We start from the raw sequence: 17,025 nt of genomic DNA, 5'->3' as shown, positions 1-17,025 counted from the left end.
CTTCTCTCACCTAAAAAATAACTGACATGCTCTGATTTTGTCAAGCGGGTTCTAAGAGACACGAGGCTGTTTCATCTGGATGGAGCTCTGACCCCTTCCTGGAATAACAGTACCTCTCCGTGCATTTTCTCCCATTTGGCACGCCCTTCCTTTTGGCTGCCTCAGTAAGAGACAGGTGCCCGAGCCAATAAGCCAAAAGATCATAAGTTATCTTGACAGTTCTACAAACGAAACGGGAAATATATAATCATGTTATGGAAATATCTGAGCAGAAGATTTTAAGCATATACAATATTTCCCGTGCTTTTCATATCAAACTGCCACTAGCAATTTTTCCACAAAGCTCATTTTTCAATACAGAACGTAATCTTACTTTAATTTTCAGGAATTCGTTATTTGGAGTTTTTATTTCCTTCTTTTGCTTTTTACGACAAGCACCATTATGACAGACTAGAGGCACGGTGCACAAAATTCTTGCATGGTGGGGGTGGTGTGTCTCTCAGCCCAGCCTTCACCCTCTCCAATCTGGGACCCCTTGAGGGGATGTCCAACTGCCCGTTTAGGCCCAGTCCCACCAGGATCTCACAATCTAAGACTGCTGGCTCCCAACCACTTGCCTGCCTGCCTGCCTGATTGCTCCTAACCACTTCTGCCTGCCAGCCTGATCACCCCCTAACCACTCCCCTGCCAGCCTGATCGATGCCTAACTGCTCCCCTGCCAGCCTGATTGCTCCTAATTGCCCTCCCCTGCTGGCCTGATCACCCCTAACTGCCCTCCCCTGCTGGCCTAGTCATCCCTAATTGTCCTCCCTTGCAGGCCTGGTCACCCCCAACTGCCCTCCCTTCCAGGCCTGGTCCCCCACAACTGCCCTCCCCTGCAGGCCTGGTCACCCCCAACTGCCCTCCCCTGCAGGCCAGGTTGCCTCCAACTGCCCTCCCCTGCAGGCATGACCCCCCCAAACTGCCCTCCCCTGAAGTCCTGGGTCACCCCTAACTGCCCTCCCCTGCAGACCTGATCTCCCCCAACTGTCCTCCCTTACAGGCCTGGTCCCTCCCAACTGCCCTCCCCTGCTGGCCTGATCGCCCACAACTGCCTTCCTCTGCTGGCTATCTTGTGGCTGCCACTTTAAACTATATTATGATTCCAGAGATGACCTGGGACCCCCAGGGCTAATCCCACTCTGTGTGAGCACAGTGAGAATGTAATTTGGTAGATCTGTTTTCCTCTGCTCTGCTTCATGACAATATTTCACCTCTGTCTTTAGAATTAGGCTACCACAGGCAAGTTAAAAATACCTATAAGTGAAACAACTAATCATACCCCCACTGTATTCTCACCAAACCCCAGAACTCAGCTGAGACTGGGTTAGGTGAGCAGAGGGAAAGGTCACGACAGGAGAAACTTCAACACCCATTCAGGAGGCTGGGCCCTCATGAAGGCATATAACCCTCACAGCTCTGCAAGGAGGAGCCATCCTTACACTGGCAACATGATTATATTTTGGACTTAGAGGATTTCTCACAAGAACCAGCTTTCTCTCTGTAGAAGAAATATATAGTGCCCTAGCCGGTTTAGCTCAGTGGATAGAGTGTTGGCCTGCAGATTGAAGGGTCCCATGTTTGATTCGGGTCCAAGGGCATGTCCCTCAGTTGCAGGCTCAGTCTCGATCCCCGACTCTGGTCTGGGTGTGTGCAGGAGGCAACCAATCGATGTGTCTCTTGCACATTGATGCTTCTCTCTCTTCTGTCTCTCCCCCTCCCTTCCACTCTTTCTAAAAATCAATGGAGAAAATATCCTCAGGTGAGGATTAACCAAAAAAAAAAAAAAAAAAAAGAGAGAGAGAGAGAAATATATAGCAAGCTGGTTTTAAGAGCAAAGACTCAGGAGCCAGGCTGCAGGGTGTGACTGCCAAGTTCTCTACTTGCCAGCTGCCTTACGTGGGGCAAGTTACTTGTTTTCCCTGGGTCTCCATTATCGCATCAGTAAAATGTGGATCGTAATGGCATCTAACTGTAGAGGTCTTATGAGGATTGAGTGAGTTAATATATGTAAAGATCTTAAAACTGTGTTTCAAATACTCAATAAATATTAGCTATTGTTAGTAATCATACTCAATATACTCTGAAGGATCAGCTATTGGAATCACTATTATATCCAATAAGAGAATGATTACCTCATCATTTGACAGAGTCTAATAAATATTTGTGAAATTACACTCATTAAAGTGATGACATTTCATAAACACTCTAGCATACAAGTCGATGGGCATGGGAGAAAGGTGAGTGCACTTGTAATGCAGGTGCAAAACCTGAAAAGGTGAGGCAAGTATTTGCTCAGAGTCACTGTGGGTTCAGACTGGTCAGGGGATCAGGAGGGTCTTTGGGTCAGGGGAGCAGAAGAGCTGTGTCCACTGCTGCTGACTGAGCATCAACTGTACAACAGATGTTCCAGGTGACAAGGAAGGAGGAGTATAGGAGACAAATACCGAGTCAGCTTCACGTAACTCAGGGCTTTCCCAGATTACATCTCTCTGGTTTATTCCAGATCCAAAGATACTCCCCAGGTCTGTTGTGGACTCAAGGTTCAGGAGACCAAATAAGGTGAAACCTGAAGCTTCCTATGGGAACATTTTCTTCCACATAGATCTTCCAAGCCATTTTATACAAGGAATGACTAGTTTAACTAGAAGTTGGAGCATAATAAGGTGTATAGATATAGAATACATATACATATACATATACTAGTACATATACATATACATATACATATACATATACATCCTAGGACAGTCATCCTGAGGAGACAGTAAAGAAAATGACACCAATGGCAACGTTAAAGTAGGCTTCAGCTATGCCAATACTGCTTCGCTCCTTAGGGAAAGTGAAAAGAAAAAGACTGAAAATAAATATGACCTAATGTAATATGAGTAGTTGTTTTATTCTTTTTACACTGAATACTTAAAAATTTCTCAGTCCTAAAAACAAAAAATTAAAGAAAAGCAGACTTTTTCTTACTAAAATTGTCTCTTTAAAAAATTAAAAATTAATGACATGAACCCTGGCTGGTGTGGCTCAGTTGGTTGGAGCATCGAACCAGATACTGAAAGTATGCAGGTTCAATATCAGGTCAGGGCACATACCTAGGTTGCAGGTTTGATCCTCAGTTGGAGGTGTACTGGAGACAACCAAGCAATGTTTCTCTCTCACACTGATGTTTCTCTCTCTATCTTTCTCTAAGCATGTCCTCAGGTTAGGATTAAAAAAAAATTAATGACATGAAAAATAAATGACATGATTGCCTACATCAAAAATCAAAAGTTATCAACAATAATCTAAAAAGGCTACATACTGTATGATTCCAACTATATGAGATTCTATGTGAATACAAAAAAACTATATGAAAAGTCAAAACTATGAAGAAAATAAAAAGATGATTAATTGACAAGGGTTGGAGGAGGGGTAGTGACAAATAGGCTGAGCACAGAGGATTTTTAGGGCAGTGAAAATACCCTGTATGATATTATAATGATGAGTATATGTCATTATACATTGGTCCAAATCCTTAGAATGTACAACACCAAGAATGAACCTGATATAAACTATGAACTTTAGAATATATGATGTGTCAATGTAGGCTCATCCTTAAGTGTCAAATGTACCATTCTGGTGAATGATGTTGATAATGAGGGAAGCTATGCATGTGCTGGGGTAATGGGTATATGGGAAATCTCTGTACCTTCCTCTCAACTTTGCCATGAATCTAAAATTTCTCTAAAAAATACATTTAAAAACACAACAACTAATGACTTACTACTGTACTACCATGCCACAATGAAACACTGGTTTGGCACACCCACTGAATTCTTTCCCAGATATGTATTCACTTTAAAAAGTCACAATCAAAAGTCCACAAAGCAGTATCTCAACACACACACACACACACACACACACACACACACACACACACTCTCTCTCCATCTTTCAGAAATATCACATAAATAATTTCACTGCAGAGCAACGCAGTCATCCAACATAAAATTCAGCAAACACAATAATCTAGGAACGTATCTATCACTGAACAGCTACCTCACTGTTGCTTTAGAAAACTTTCAAAAAATGGTATTTAATGACTGCTTACAGATGAGGTGTGACACATCCCACCCAGCATTTCACTTTAAGGTAAAGGATGTCCTAAAAAGTGCTGAGCCAGGTTCTCTAGACAGAGAAATCCCCGTTGGCATGATGATGCCATGGTCAAGAGCCAAGCAGAGCATCAGCACTGTAAATGGGGTAGAGCCACCCAAGCTCCACGAGGTACAGAGAAGAGACGAACAGATTAATGCTCTCAGGATGCTTCTGCTTTTGCCACAATAGTCCTTTCTGGAATTTTCTTGTAACTGTTTCCATGGAACATTATAAAGGGCTTACTTAACCTGGAGAAGCCTATATAGGAAAGTCAAGTGGATGTGGGTTCAAATCCTAGATCTTCCACTTTCTAGCTGTTGTAATGCTGTGCAAATTGTGCAACCTCCCTGAGCCTTTACATATGTAAATGTGGAAAGACTTACTTCCCAAGGATATGGTGATAGTTAAGTGAGCTGATCCATGTTTATCTCCAGGCTTGTAATAGGTATTTCATATTGGCTCCTTTTTATCTCCCAATGGGAAAGACGTAATAAATAATTAAGCCAAAACTCTCAAGGCATTGAAAAGTACCAGCACAGATGTATTCGTAAACAGCTTATTTCCTCCGTGGCCAACTGTAGAAAGACTGGACATCTTCATATCTACACTAATAAAAGAGAAATATGCAAATTGACTGTCACTTCACAACGCCCACCAGCCAACCAGGAGTGAGAATGCAAATTAACCCGACAAAGATGGCAGTGGCCCTGCCCCCCAGCCACTCCAGGCCTCTGGGCAGCAGGCGCAGAGCAGCCGGGCGGGGTGGGAGACCTGCTATGAGGGGGAGGGCAGGGGGCAGAGGGAGCTACAGGAGTGGTGCTTTGGCCAGAGTGAAGACGTAAGGCCTGGGTCCTGGGTGCCAGAGGGAAACCGGTGCCGGCAGCCAGGGGAAGGAAGGCCTATTGCATGAATCTTCATGCAACGGGCCTCTAGTTAGTGCATAATAAGCGCAATTGGGTGCTTCTGTTATACAGGGCCTGGTGCTAAACTCTCCATACGTCGTGCCGTTTATAATGATGATTACTAATTATTCCTATTATATAAATGTGGTAATCACTTAATCCAAGTTCACACTGCTACTAAATGAGAAATATGGGACTTCTCATTTTGTGTGACACCAGGATCCATGCATCAACCCCTGGGTGCTCCCTCATATTAGAAGTTAAACAAGGAGAATTTTCTAAAATCATTTTTTGGGGAAACTGCCTCAGTAGAGGTCTTTCAGTCACCAGAGTACTATTTTCCTTCTGTGAAAACTAAACGCTGTTTCTTATATTCAAGCTCTAAAAGATTATGAGTCTGATATACAGGCTGGGTCAGAGTTTGTCTTGGCCCAAGTGAATTTTTGGCCGAAAAGATTATGAGTCTGATATACAGGGTTGGTCAGAATTTATCTTGGCCCAAGTGAATTTCTGGCCATTAATAGTGCCAGCTTGACATTGGACAGCACTTACTACATCACTTATAAAATCTCAGGTTGCAGAGCTCCGAATCGATCATGCCAGAAAAGGATATTTATTTTACATCTGCTCATTTTCTTTGCCAAGTAGAAAAGCAATTATCTGCACCAATACAAAATACAACAGCTGCTTGGACACAATACACATAAGAATACACATATTATGTCTTAGCATACTGAATGCATAATAGGAAGGGATTATCACTTCCATGAAGTTTCCATTAATTTCTGTTATTTGGAAGAAAATCAGAAATCAAAAAGGCTTAAATCCATTAACAGGTGTAGATACACAGCACTGTTTTTTTCCTATCATGGGGAAATGCATTCTAAAGGCTCCTGTTAACGTTTTTAAAATTTGAAAATTCTCCTAAAATGACCAAAAAAAAGTGTAAAGAAATGTTATATAAGACGTGATCTTAAAAACAAAGAGAAAATACTGATCACTCATACATATGCAGGATTAATTATGGTAACAATCTCAGAACTACTGCTTTTTCATTCTCAAAAATATAATAATTAATATCAAATTGTTTGAATTTCTTAGTCTTCACACTTAAACAATATGTTCCATCTGGGTTTATGCTCGGATTCTCCTAAAACCAAGATGAGCATGATACCACACTAGTTGCTCTTCATCTATAGGAATCAAAGTCCCTTGGTATTGCTCCCAAGTTCCTTCGTGACAGGGCTCCTACCTACCTTCCCGGCCTTGTCTCCCAGGACTCATTTCCTGAGTCATCTGTAGTTACACACACACACACACACACACACACACACACACACACACACAAACACACACACATGAGCATGCTTTGCAGGTACATTCCTCTGTGTCCTCCCTCATGCTGTGCTTTCTGCCTGGGAAGACAGCCCTGCCTTTCTTCCACTCATCGTCTCATCTACTAAGACTCAGCTTGAACCAAACTTCCCAGGCTGGCCAAAATACCCTACCCTGTGCATCCCATAGTTCAGTGTACATCCATTCATCACTGTTTGACTTCCCCACCGGGAGGTGAGCGAATCCACATTGGGTCAATCAGAGTCTCTTTTTGTGAGATTCTGGAGTCAGGACATAGTCCTTCTCTTATGGAGATTCAAATGAGAGTGCAGGTAGCCCTGTACCCACCAAATATAAAAGTCATTCTTTAAAAAGAGACTAAAAGGAAAATACATGGATTTTAAAAAAGAAAAAGAGACCATGAAGCACCAAAGAGGCAAAAGAAAAAAAATGTTTTGATGTTGCCAGTTTCTGTGTCCAGAAATCAGGCTCAATACTCACAATAGAGTGCTGTTAGTCTAGTAGTGTATCTTCTTAGTAAGTACCCCAAATTATTTAAACAACTTTTAAAAATGTTTTGTTCTTTGCATAAGATCTTTGTATGTAGCAAGTGTTTAATAAATAATTATTAATCAAATGAAATAACAAACTGACTGAAGAGCCAACAAGTCAGTTTGCAAATGTATAGTGTTATTTACATTTATGACAGTTTAAGGCAAAACATGTATAAGGCAAAATTTAATCTTTTTAAAATATTGACATTTTCCATTAATACATTTGACTTACATATCAAGGATCCAGGTTAGAAAAGGAAAAGGAGAAAATAACAAAATGTGCATTAGCAAAGTTTCCTGTGCAGTCTATTTAGTCACTAGGAGAGCCTCTCATTTGCTATCTCATTTTAGGGTCAACTTCCAACTCCCGCACAACTTCCAACAACGTACATGCCAACGGAATACAGTGATCAAAAGACCAGAGGGAAAGTGATAGCACAGTTTTACAAGAATCTGACCCAATAGACCATAGAAAAAATATCCAATGACAGGAGACCACCCCATCCGGTCTCCCTTAAGCAAAACAGAAATCCAGGGAAGTAAAATAACTGGCCCAAGGACCAGAGCAAATCAGAATCAAAGCAGAATCCAGTTTTCCCACCAGCCAGGCCATGGCTGCTTACATGATGCCATGCTGCCTCTGTTTCTTTATATCCAGCACAACCGGGGAAACAGCTCTTCCCTTTCAGAATGATGGGCAACACTACATGGCTCAGATTTTTCATAAACACCAACAAGGGACAATGATGAGAGTTGTAATTTTCAAGACATCATGTTCATTGGTCATTAACTATTATCACATGTGTATTTTCTGCTTAAAAATATCTGGAGATGGACAGCCAATCTCAACCTACTATGAAAGATTCACCTGATCATTGTAGCTATAAATTATGTGCTGTAAAGAGGAAGAAAACAAACTTTATGTAGGATATACGCGGTCTCTCATTGACCACATGAGAATCAAAAGTGCAGTTTTATAATTAAGTAGACAACCTTTTATAATCAAAACTTTTGTTCATCCTCAATGCAGAATGGATCATAAATTCTTTCACCAAGTCACACTCCTTTCACAGTAACCAAGGAAAACTACTTAAGGGAGCCAAATACAAAGCACAAAAATATCCAAGATAAAGACTTAACTGTCAGGAACTAAAAGCTCTACCACTTGGAACTCAAATGTATTGGTTATTCATTAGGTACTGAGGGCATGTCTAGCTCTCAACGTAAGACACAAACATTATTCCTTCCAACCAACTCTGAATGGTTATTTGGGTTTAGTTTTTTTATATTTTTTCCAAATTATGATATATTAATTGCCTTCATCCCCAAAAAATCCACACTTATATTCCCTTCAAAGATTTTACTAATACTTTTAGAAGTTAAATCATTAAGAGCAAATCTTTAATGGTAGACTTCTCATAGAGACTGCTGCCTAGGGTGATTTGAAAATCAATATGCATTTTCTAGATTATATATAAAGTAATAAAGATCATGGTTTGAATAATATGAATAGCATAAAAAATTCATAAATCTACAACATGAAACACATCTTCCTATATTGGTACAAGGTCATTTATCTACAAAACTAGTAAGTTAAGTTTTTATTTGATTTCCAACCTAATGATTTGTTTATTAAGGTGATGTTTTATTCAATAGTAATTCTAAATATATCAAAAAATTTTAATTAAAATGTCAACTGTTATTCTCAGAAACTAAGCATGTCTTCTGCAGCAACTTATAATGAGGATGGCATTCATCACTTAAGAATAAGTGTTAACACAGGCATTCTATTACCCTCTAAACCCCACTGAACTTTCCATCATTGCTACAGGAATGTTTTTCTCTCACAATCATTTCCCTCCAAAATACTGTAAGCTTGTGAAAAGAGAGAAAATAATTAAATGGTTACAAGTCAAGTCAAGGCCATATCACTTTCTTTCATAAATACAGCAAAGAAAAGGCAAATGCTATAAAAGTATTTCTAAACAATAATTCTTGCACAGTGACTTTGCTATAAAATAAGTATGGTAGTGGGGAACCTAAATCATAGCACTACCATTTATAAAGGCCACGATTAAAAGCCACATTAAGCTCTTCCCATGTATTAACTCATTTGTTCCTCAGAATACCTCATGGAATAGGTACTAATATTACTGCCATCCACACATGAGGAAATGGAGACACAGAAAATTGAAGTAATTTGCCAAAGAGCATATATACCTGGCAAGCAGTAGAGCAGAATTAGAAGCCATGTAATCTGTATGTATGTACGTTACTGCTCTGTGAATGTCTACCTCATAAGTTTTTGTAAGAATTAAAATTGTAAGCTCTACATAAACCTGCAGCATGATTCCTGGCCATTGATAAGTGCCCATTCCACTAGAGCTACGGAAGTACCCACAATGTTGATAATTGGTGAGTATCAAGGCCATGGTGCTTGTTTCTGAATTATAAGAGAATTGTCAAATCATTTCTATTTCTACAATTCTTTTTTCCTTCTGCTGGACAAAAGTTCCCTCCAAACTCTTCTTGAATTTTTAAAAATTATTTTTCAAGCATATGGATTTTAAGAGTCAATCTTCAGAACATAGTATCAGATCAAAACTTTTTTTTTGGGGGGGGGGGGTTTACATGAAATTCATTGGTGATAGATTAACAGATCAAAACTTTTATCAAACCTACAACCAAGACTACTCTACCCAGCAAAGTTATCATTCAGAATTGAAGGGCAGATAAAGAGCTTCACAGATAAGAAAAAGCTAAAGGAATTCATCACCACCAAACCAGTATTATATGAAATGCTGAAAGGTATTCTTTAAAAAGAGGAAAAAGAAGAAAAAGTAAAGATAAAAATTATGAACAACAAATACATATCTATCAACAAGTGATCCTAAAAATCAAGTGAATTAAAAATCTGAGGAACAGAATAAACTGGTGAACATAATAGAATCAGAGGCATAGAATGGGAGTGGATTGATAATTCTCAGGGGGAAAGAGGTGTCTGTGTGGGGGGTATGGGAAGAGACTGGACAAAAATCATACACCTATGGATAAGGACAATGGGGGGGAGGTAAGAGCAGAGGGGGGGTGGGAACCGGGTGGTGGGGAGATATGGGGGGAAAAAGGAGAAACAATTGTAATAATCTGTACAATAAAGATTTATTTAAAAAATAATAATAAAAATAAAAGAAAATAATAAATTTAAAAACATAAAGGAGGAAACAATAAAAATAAAAAATAAACTTTTATCAGACAATTTTCAGAGCAACAAACTGGAAATGCCACCAATATATCTGAAACAACCATGATCTAATGTCTGGCATAAAATAATGTTCTTGTGAAAGAATTATTTACATATACCTAAGTGATTACAAAGTTAAGATGAACTAATACTGCTGTTATTAAACAATCACTCCACAACCTCTCAGCAGGCTATATTTGAAAAAAGAAGAAAGAGAAATAAATTATTAATCTGGATGACTGTAGCATTAAGTGAAAGAGCAAAGATATCAGCAGCAAACTGTCTACAACACCCTAACAGCCTAGCTGCATTCTGCAAAAGAAGAGAGAAATGCTTGGTGGCCTAGAAGTCCCCCAGCCTCTTAACCACACAGGACAGAGGTGACGTATTCCAGAAGGTGACTGTTGAGCTGACAAAGAAATATAGGCCTGGGACCTTCTTCTAAGGAGCTACCATAGCCGTGACAAAATTGCATGCCAACCAGAAATGCCTACATTCTGATAGTTTTCTCCTTCAACATATGTGCATCCGGTTGCAAAGCAGATGCCTAAGCCTGATTGCTCTACACTGAGAAAGGAAAGAACTTATCATCCACTGACTGAAATTCACAGGGGATAGAGGAGTGCCAAGAACGGGTACCCAATCAGGATTAAGCAGAATGAACCAAGGGCTGTCAGCAGTTAGGAGCTCTACCAACTGCTATCCATAAATTAAAAGAAATGTTGCCTACTTAGCATGTGATTTATTTGGAAGCGTGTAGTGCTAAACTTTGCAAGAAGCCAGGGAACCCTTTATTGAAATGATCCACTTTAGTGCTGAGTTCAGTTCAAGAACCAAAGCCGATTTCAATAACCTTTCAGGTGACGTCATCAAGGTGACTCCTGCTTGGCCACATCCTCTGGTCAGTGAAGGTCAAAACATTTACATGCCTAAGTCCCCTGACTTTCATCACACCACAATTTCACTTCAGGGCCAAAACTGGTTCAGGAGGAATAACATTCCTCTCAGTTAATGGTTAGCAAATAGTAAAAGGGGTGGGCGGGGAAACCTTCAAATTCTCAATCCGCAAAAGGGAACACTTTCCTGGTAAGCTCTGTATTTGAGAGAAGCTACTATAAAGGCAGTTGGGAGCCCAATTTGGGCAAATCAACTCACCAAAGAGCTTTAACAGCACATTAATGACACTATCCCAATAAACACAGTTCCTAATTGAGAAGCCTGGTAACTAACTGACACAGTTTCTTTTTGAAAATAACTTTTTAATTTAATCTGAGGTGGTTTGTGTTCTCGATGTGAAATCATTGAGGTTTATACTTGCATTAACTTTTAAGTAGGGGAGGAGGTTTATTAATATGAACGCACAAACTTCACCTTTAATGGTTGGACACGTTTTCCTTATAGACTTACGTTACCTCTACACTTCTGAAAGCAGCTGCAAAGTGAGACTGAAAATGGTACATCTGAGATCAGTCAATGGAAAAGGTGTGTGAAATGGTGGTGGGGAGGGCAAGAGAACCTAATTATTCATCAGCAATGCAGGCTTTCAACACGGATTTTTTTTTTTTTCTGTCATCTATAAATCTCACTTCACTAGTTTGCTAAGTTTCTCTCAATGCTGATATGAGATTATTAATAATGATCTGAAACACGTTTGCCCTACTCACAGCATCATATGTGTGGAATAAAAGTTCAAAATCCCACCTCAGGAGTTTAATCCGCACAGCATCACTTACTTTGGGGAAAAGGAGCATAATGCAAGGTCTACAGAAATAAAGCATTAAAACGACACTTAAGAGATCAGTTGCCCATTCCACCAGTGAAGGTCAAAATATTTAAATGCCTCTCCAAGTCCCCGGACTTTAATTACCTCACAAGTTCACTTTCGTGCCAAATTGTTCTCTAGTCCTAAACCTGTCTTGGTTTCTTGATTTGCATTCCTACTTACAAGGCATTTACAAGATAAATGACTAAGACCCACTAAAGTGAAAAATCTAACCACTATCTCACCCACAAAAAAAATGAGCCTATTTTTCAATTAAAATACCATGATCATCATCCAGCTAAGTTCCATGAGGGCAGGGCTTTGTTTACTTCACTGGTAAAAATGGTGTCTGGAACATAGTAGGTGCTCAGTAAATTTTGCTGAATGAATGATTCCCGACAGACCCTACATGGTAGCAGAAAAAAGAGGAAATGAACCAGAACTTGAAGCAAGAATGGTCTTCAATGCCTACAGTGATCACTGTTATTTAAATATTAAATCAAGTAAGTATACATAAAAAAATGACTCTATAGATATATAGGCATATCCATATACAGGGCGTCCCAAAAAATGTATATGCATTTTGAATGATTCTAAAATCAGTGTTTATTAACACACAGTTTATCTTCAAAATTTAAAAGAATCTACAGAAATGAATTATTTTCTTTGTCAATGCCTGTTTTCAAACTGATGAGCGTTCTGGTCCAGGCACTGCTGATAATGTGAAGCAATGGAATCACAAACATCAAGAATCATTTCTTTCGGTATTTGTGCGCCCTCAATTCATCGACTGTTGCTGGTTTTGTACTGTAAACTTTATCTTTTATGTGTCCCCATAAAAAAAAAAAAGTCTAGTGGCTCTTTAGGATAAATTTTCTTTGTTCAAAGCTTAGTCTGGCTTCATCCATTATTTGAAATCAGTTAAACCTGAAAAGGAGTAAAAATTAAGTTATCAGCTGTTAAAGTGTGTATATGTTTTTTGGGACACCGTATATATGAGTCCTGAAGATAAGATTTCATGTAGAACTCACTGAGCTTCCTAATGTAAAAGGGAAAGTCTGTCCACATGTGAATGAATTTTATGTCCTAGGTTTTTCATTGCACTTTCTACCTATATGCCAATTACTAAGTCAGACAGAAGAAGAAGAAAAAAGGCAACTAAATGACTTGCAGTGGGATTTCCCCCTGGGTTGGGATTTTTCCCTGTGTATAGAAACTTCTGAAAAACATTTTGCCTGATTGTATGTAGCCAACTTTTTGTCAATCTAATGCAATACAGGCAATACAAATAAATACTAGCCAACACTCTTGAAGTTCAAAAACAACAACAACAAATCCCACACAATCCCACTCCCTGCCTGCATACTGCAGATTTACCATTTTCACCATGTGTCCTGGTGTCCAGAAACCCACACAGTCATAACACTAAACTACTAATAATGACACTGCTGGCTGCCACGCACTGACTGGCCACCCTGTGCCAGGCACCCATGTACAAGCTTATACATGTGCTACCGCTTGCAGTCCTGACAGCCAGGCAGGGAGTAAGGTTCTACTATTACCTCCCTCTTCTGGAGGTGAGGAAAAAGAGGCCCACAGAGATAAAACAACTTGTCCAGATCAAGTAAGCGAAGGAGCCATGATTTAACCATTGTCTGCAAAGCTCTTTTTTGTGGGTGTTTTTTTTTTTTTTTAAATCCTCACCAAGGATACGTTCTTATTGATTTTAGAGAGAGGAGAAGGAAGAGGGGGAGTGAGAGAGAGAGAGAGAGAGAGAGAGAGAGAGAGAGAGAGAGAGATATCAATCTGTTGCCTCCTGAATGTACCCCAACCAGGGATCAAACTCGCAACCTGGGTATGTGCCCTGACCCGTAATCAAACCCATAACCCTTCCGTGCACGGGACAACACTCCAACCAACTGAGCCACCCAGGCCAGGGCTGCAGAGATCTTATTAAAAGAATATTGTTTCTTTGAGCTTTTATTTGCTTAGCCTGATCACCTTCTGACAAAAGGACAAGCATAATTTTCAAAAATAATTTTAATACTAATTAAATATATACTCCAATGTATGACACGTTTACTTTCCAAAAAGGGAAACTATATGACAATTTTCCTTCCCAGTGATGGGTAACGGTCCTTCCCGCCCACAAACAGGTTAACGGAGTGAGACTCTGACCCAGTTCCAGCTGAGCTGTGTATTGTTCTCCGAGCATCATTCTCTCTAAAACAGCCTGGTGCTCGGGGTGAAAAAAGAACAGAACAAAACCTACTAAAGCAAGCTGTCTAATTAAATGTATTAGCACCAATACCATAGATCAAAGCAAGTCAAGAGGTGCCTCCTGTGTGAACCCAAGGATGGCTGCAAGAACCTGTCTACCCCTGAGGGTTCAGCAGGGAGGCCAGCTCCACAGAGAATGAAACCAGTGTCCTGCCTCATCCGCAAGGCTAAGCCCCTGCCTAGGATATGGACTTTTAGAGCCCAGCAAATGGGCAAAGCATACGTTTAGGGGTCACACAGCTTGAGTTCGAATCCTGACCTTCCCCCTTACTATGTAAATGTGGACTAGGTGTTTTAACCTCTAAGATCTTTCATTTCCTCCAGTAAGGGGGACACTGATATCTACCTAAAATGCATTAGTGTGATGGCTGCATGGAATAACGTATGGGACCTGCTAGCCCACGTCCTGGAACATAGTAGATGAATAACAGATATGAAACTGTCTTCCTCCCCCTGAAGGACCTTCTTCACTGGTGGGTGGCAGCTGACTCACAGTGGTGTGCAAGAAATAGAGAACAAGAAATGTTTAATTTTTAGGTATTTTGCAAGCCAGTTATTAAATATAGCCATCATTCAAAATTAAATTACATTAACTTAAAATTAATCTTATTAAAAACAAAGGTGATACATACTGAAATCTCTCACTTCCTGATTAGTTTACTTTGCTTCACTGTTATCTCTACTCTTCGGATTATTTATGTCTATTGTCTATTAGGCAGTGGAAATATTGCATCATGGTGAGCTACAGCACTTCTCCCCCAACGCACCTTCAGTGCCGTCACATTTATAGCTTGGAATAAGCCCTGGTAGGAGTTATTTACATGGAAATTGGCAAACACCACAAGTCAGGATTTCCTTGCTTTGGGAGCCAGTTATCAAACATTTACCAGCACACCCCTAGTATTCATATTTTTTCATATCCCTTTTTGCTCCGGCATCTTTCATCTCTACTCTCTACACATTGTCTATATACAGACACATGTCCATCAAATTTAAAATGAAAACAAAAATCTAACCCCCCTCCAGTTACCATCCTTTTTCCCCACTCCTTCATTGCCAAATTTTCTGAATAAGTGTGCTTAATTCCAACACTTTTTTACCAGCCTCTCATTAATTTATTCATTTAACAAATACTTGTGCCACTACCATTAGCCAGACACTATGAAAGGAATTGGAGATACAGATATGAGCAAGACGCAGCGTAACCCCTGCCCTCAGGGAATTCAATCTGACTTCTGTCCTGCCTTGGAAATCTACAAATCCCTATTTACTCCTCTGTTTTCTCCTCCTTTGCCTCCTTAAGAACAACTTCTCCAAATGTTTTATCTCCTTTCCTCCACGGCCCTCCACAGAAAGGTCAAAATTTCCTCAATGTTTCGATTGTTTGTCTCTCTTTCTCTCTCAGGAATTTCAAGAATTACTGTGAAGTATCCTCCCCCCAACCCTCGGGAAACTTATTTCTCCCCTTGACTTTGCGTCTCAGTACCTGACACCACAGTCCACCCAACTGTTTAAGCCAACACCCCCAAATCCGTGTTTCCTTCCTTTCCTTTCCCCCACCCCAAACATTAGCAAGTCCTGTTGGATCTGTATCCAAAAGGTATCCCAAACCCACCACACCTGTTGACCCCAGTCTCCATCTCCCTCAGTCTGTGCAAAACTTAACTCTTTTCCCTGCTTTACTCTTATCCCCAACATCATGTACCAAGACGAAGCCAGAATATTTAATGTAACCATTTCTTACCATCTTAAGATAAAACAAAATATAACAACAACAAAAACAACATCACCTCCAAAGTCTCTCCATTCCACTTAGAATAAAACTGAAACTAGCTTCCTTGGCTAACACGGCCCTTCTTCATCTGGGACCTGCCCACCTCCTGACCTTGCCTCTCCAATCCCCACGTGTTCATTACCCCAAGTCTGGGACCCTGTGCCCATATCTTTGCAGGGCTAGCTCCTCCTCTCATTCAGGAGGATGCAGGAGGCCTGCTCTGACCAGCCAATGCAAATGTGTCCCTCTCCATCACTTCATTCACTGTCGTTTATCCAGTGCCTGTCTTCTACTAGAAAGGAAGCGACATAACAGCAAAGACCTTGTCTTTCTTACTCACCAGGATGTTCCTGGTTCCTAGAACAGTGTCTGGCTTGTGGTGGACACTCAATGGGTATTTTATTTAAAACAGATATTTAATAAATGAATGAATAAAGCAAGAGGCAAAAAAAATAAGAAACAGGAAAAGGTGGAAGTAATGGGAAACATAGACCCTGAAACCGAGGGATTTTTCTAGAAATGAACAGAAAAATTAGATCAGCAATCTGAAGTAGTAAAGTACTAACAGTATGAACTGAATTTCCATCTTTATTAAGTTCTGGCTTGCTCATGGCTTGAGCAAGTTTAGAGGTAACCTAATTTAGTGAGCACCTGTTCTGATAAATGGACATTAAGTGTTGTGGCTAGGTGAAATTGTTTTTAAAAAGAAAAGTCCCATGCTTTAAAGATTTTCCTGCATCCCCACAAACCTTTCTGAGAGGCAGCGTCCCCTGGGCTTTCTCCCATACTTGTGCTGTAATAAATTCCTACCATACACCAGAGAAAGGTGAGGCAGCAAGTGGAAGGTAGAGCGCTGTCCTCCCCAGAAAACCAACGGCCGGGGTCTCCACACAAGGTTCTTCCATCAGGAAAACGAGAAAACGTTTGTTCTCCTTAATTTAGTGTTCACAGACCCACACCTCACCCCCTGCTTTTAAATAACAGCAGAGAGC

At 40.1% G+C, this 17,025-nt stretch overlaps 1 protein-coding gene across 2 annotated transcripts in view; it reads right to left on the bottom strand.

Moving 5' to 3' along the window:
- The window catches only part of TMTC1 (transmembrane O-mannosyltransferase targeting cadherins 1), a 234,987-nt gene that overhangs the window by 182,251 nt on the left and 35,711 nt on the right, over positions 1–17,025 (bottom strand). The gene's annotated exons all lie outside the window — the stretch shown is intronic.

Source organism: Eptesicus fuscus, chromosome 7 (assembly GCF_027574615.1).
Source record: "Eptesicus fuscus isolate TK198812 chromosome 7, DD_ASM_mEF_20220401, whole genome shotgun sequence".
In the NCBI taxonomy this organism is placed as follows: domain Eukaryota; kingdom Metazoa; phylum Chordata; class Mammalia; order Chiroptera; family Vespertilionidae; genus Eptesicus; species Eptesicus fuscus.
This window is presented reverse-complemented; position numbering and strand designations above follow the sequence as displayed.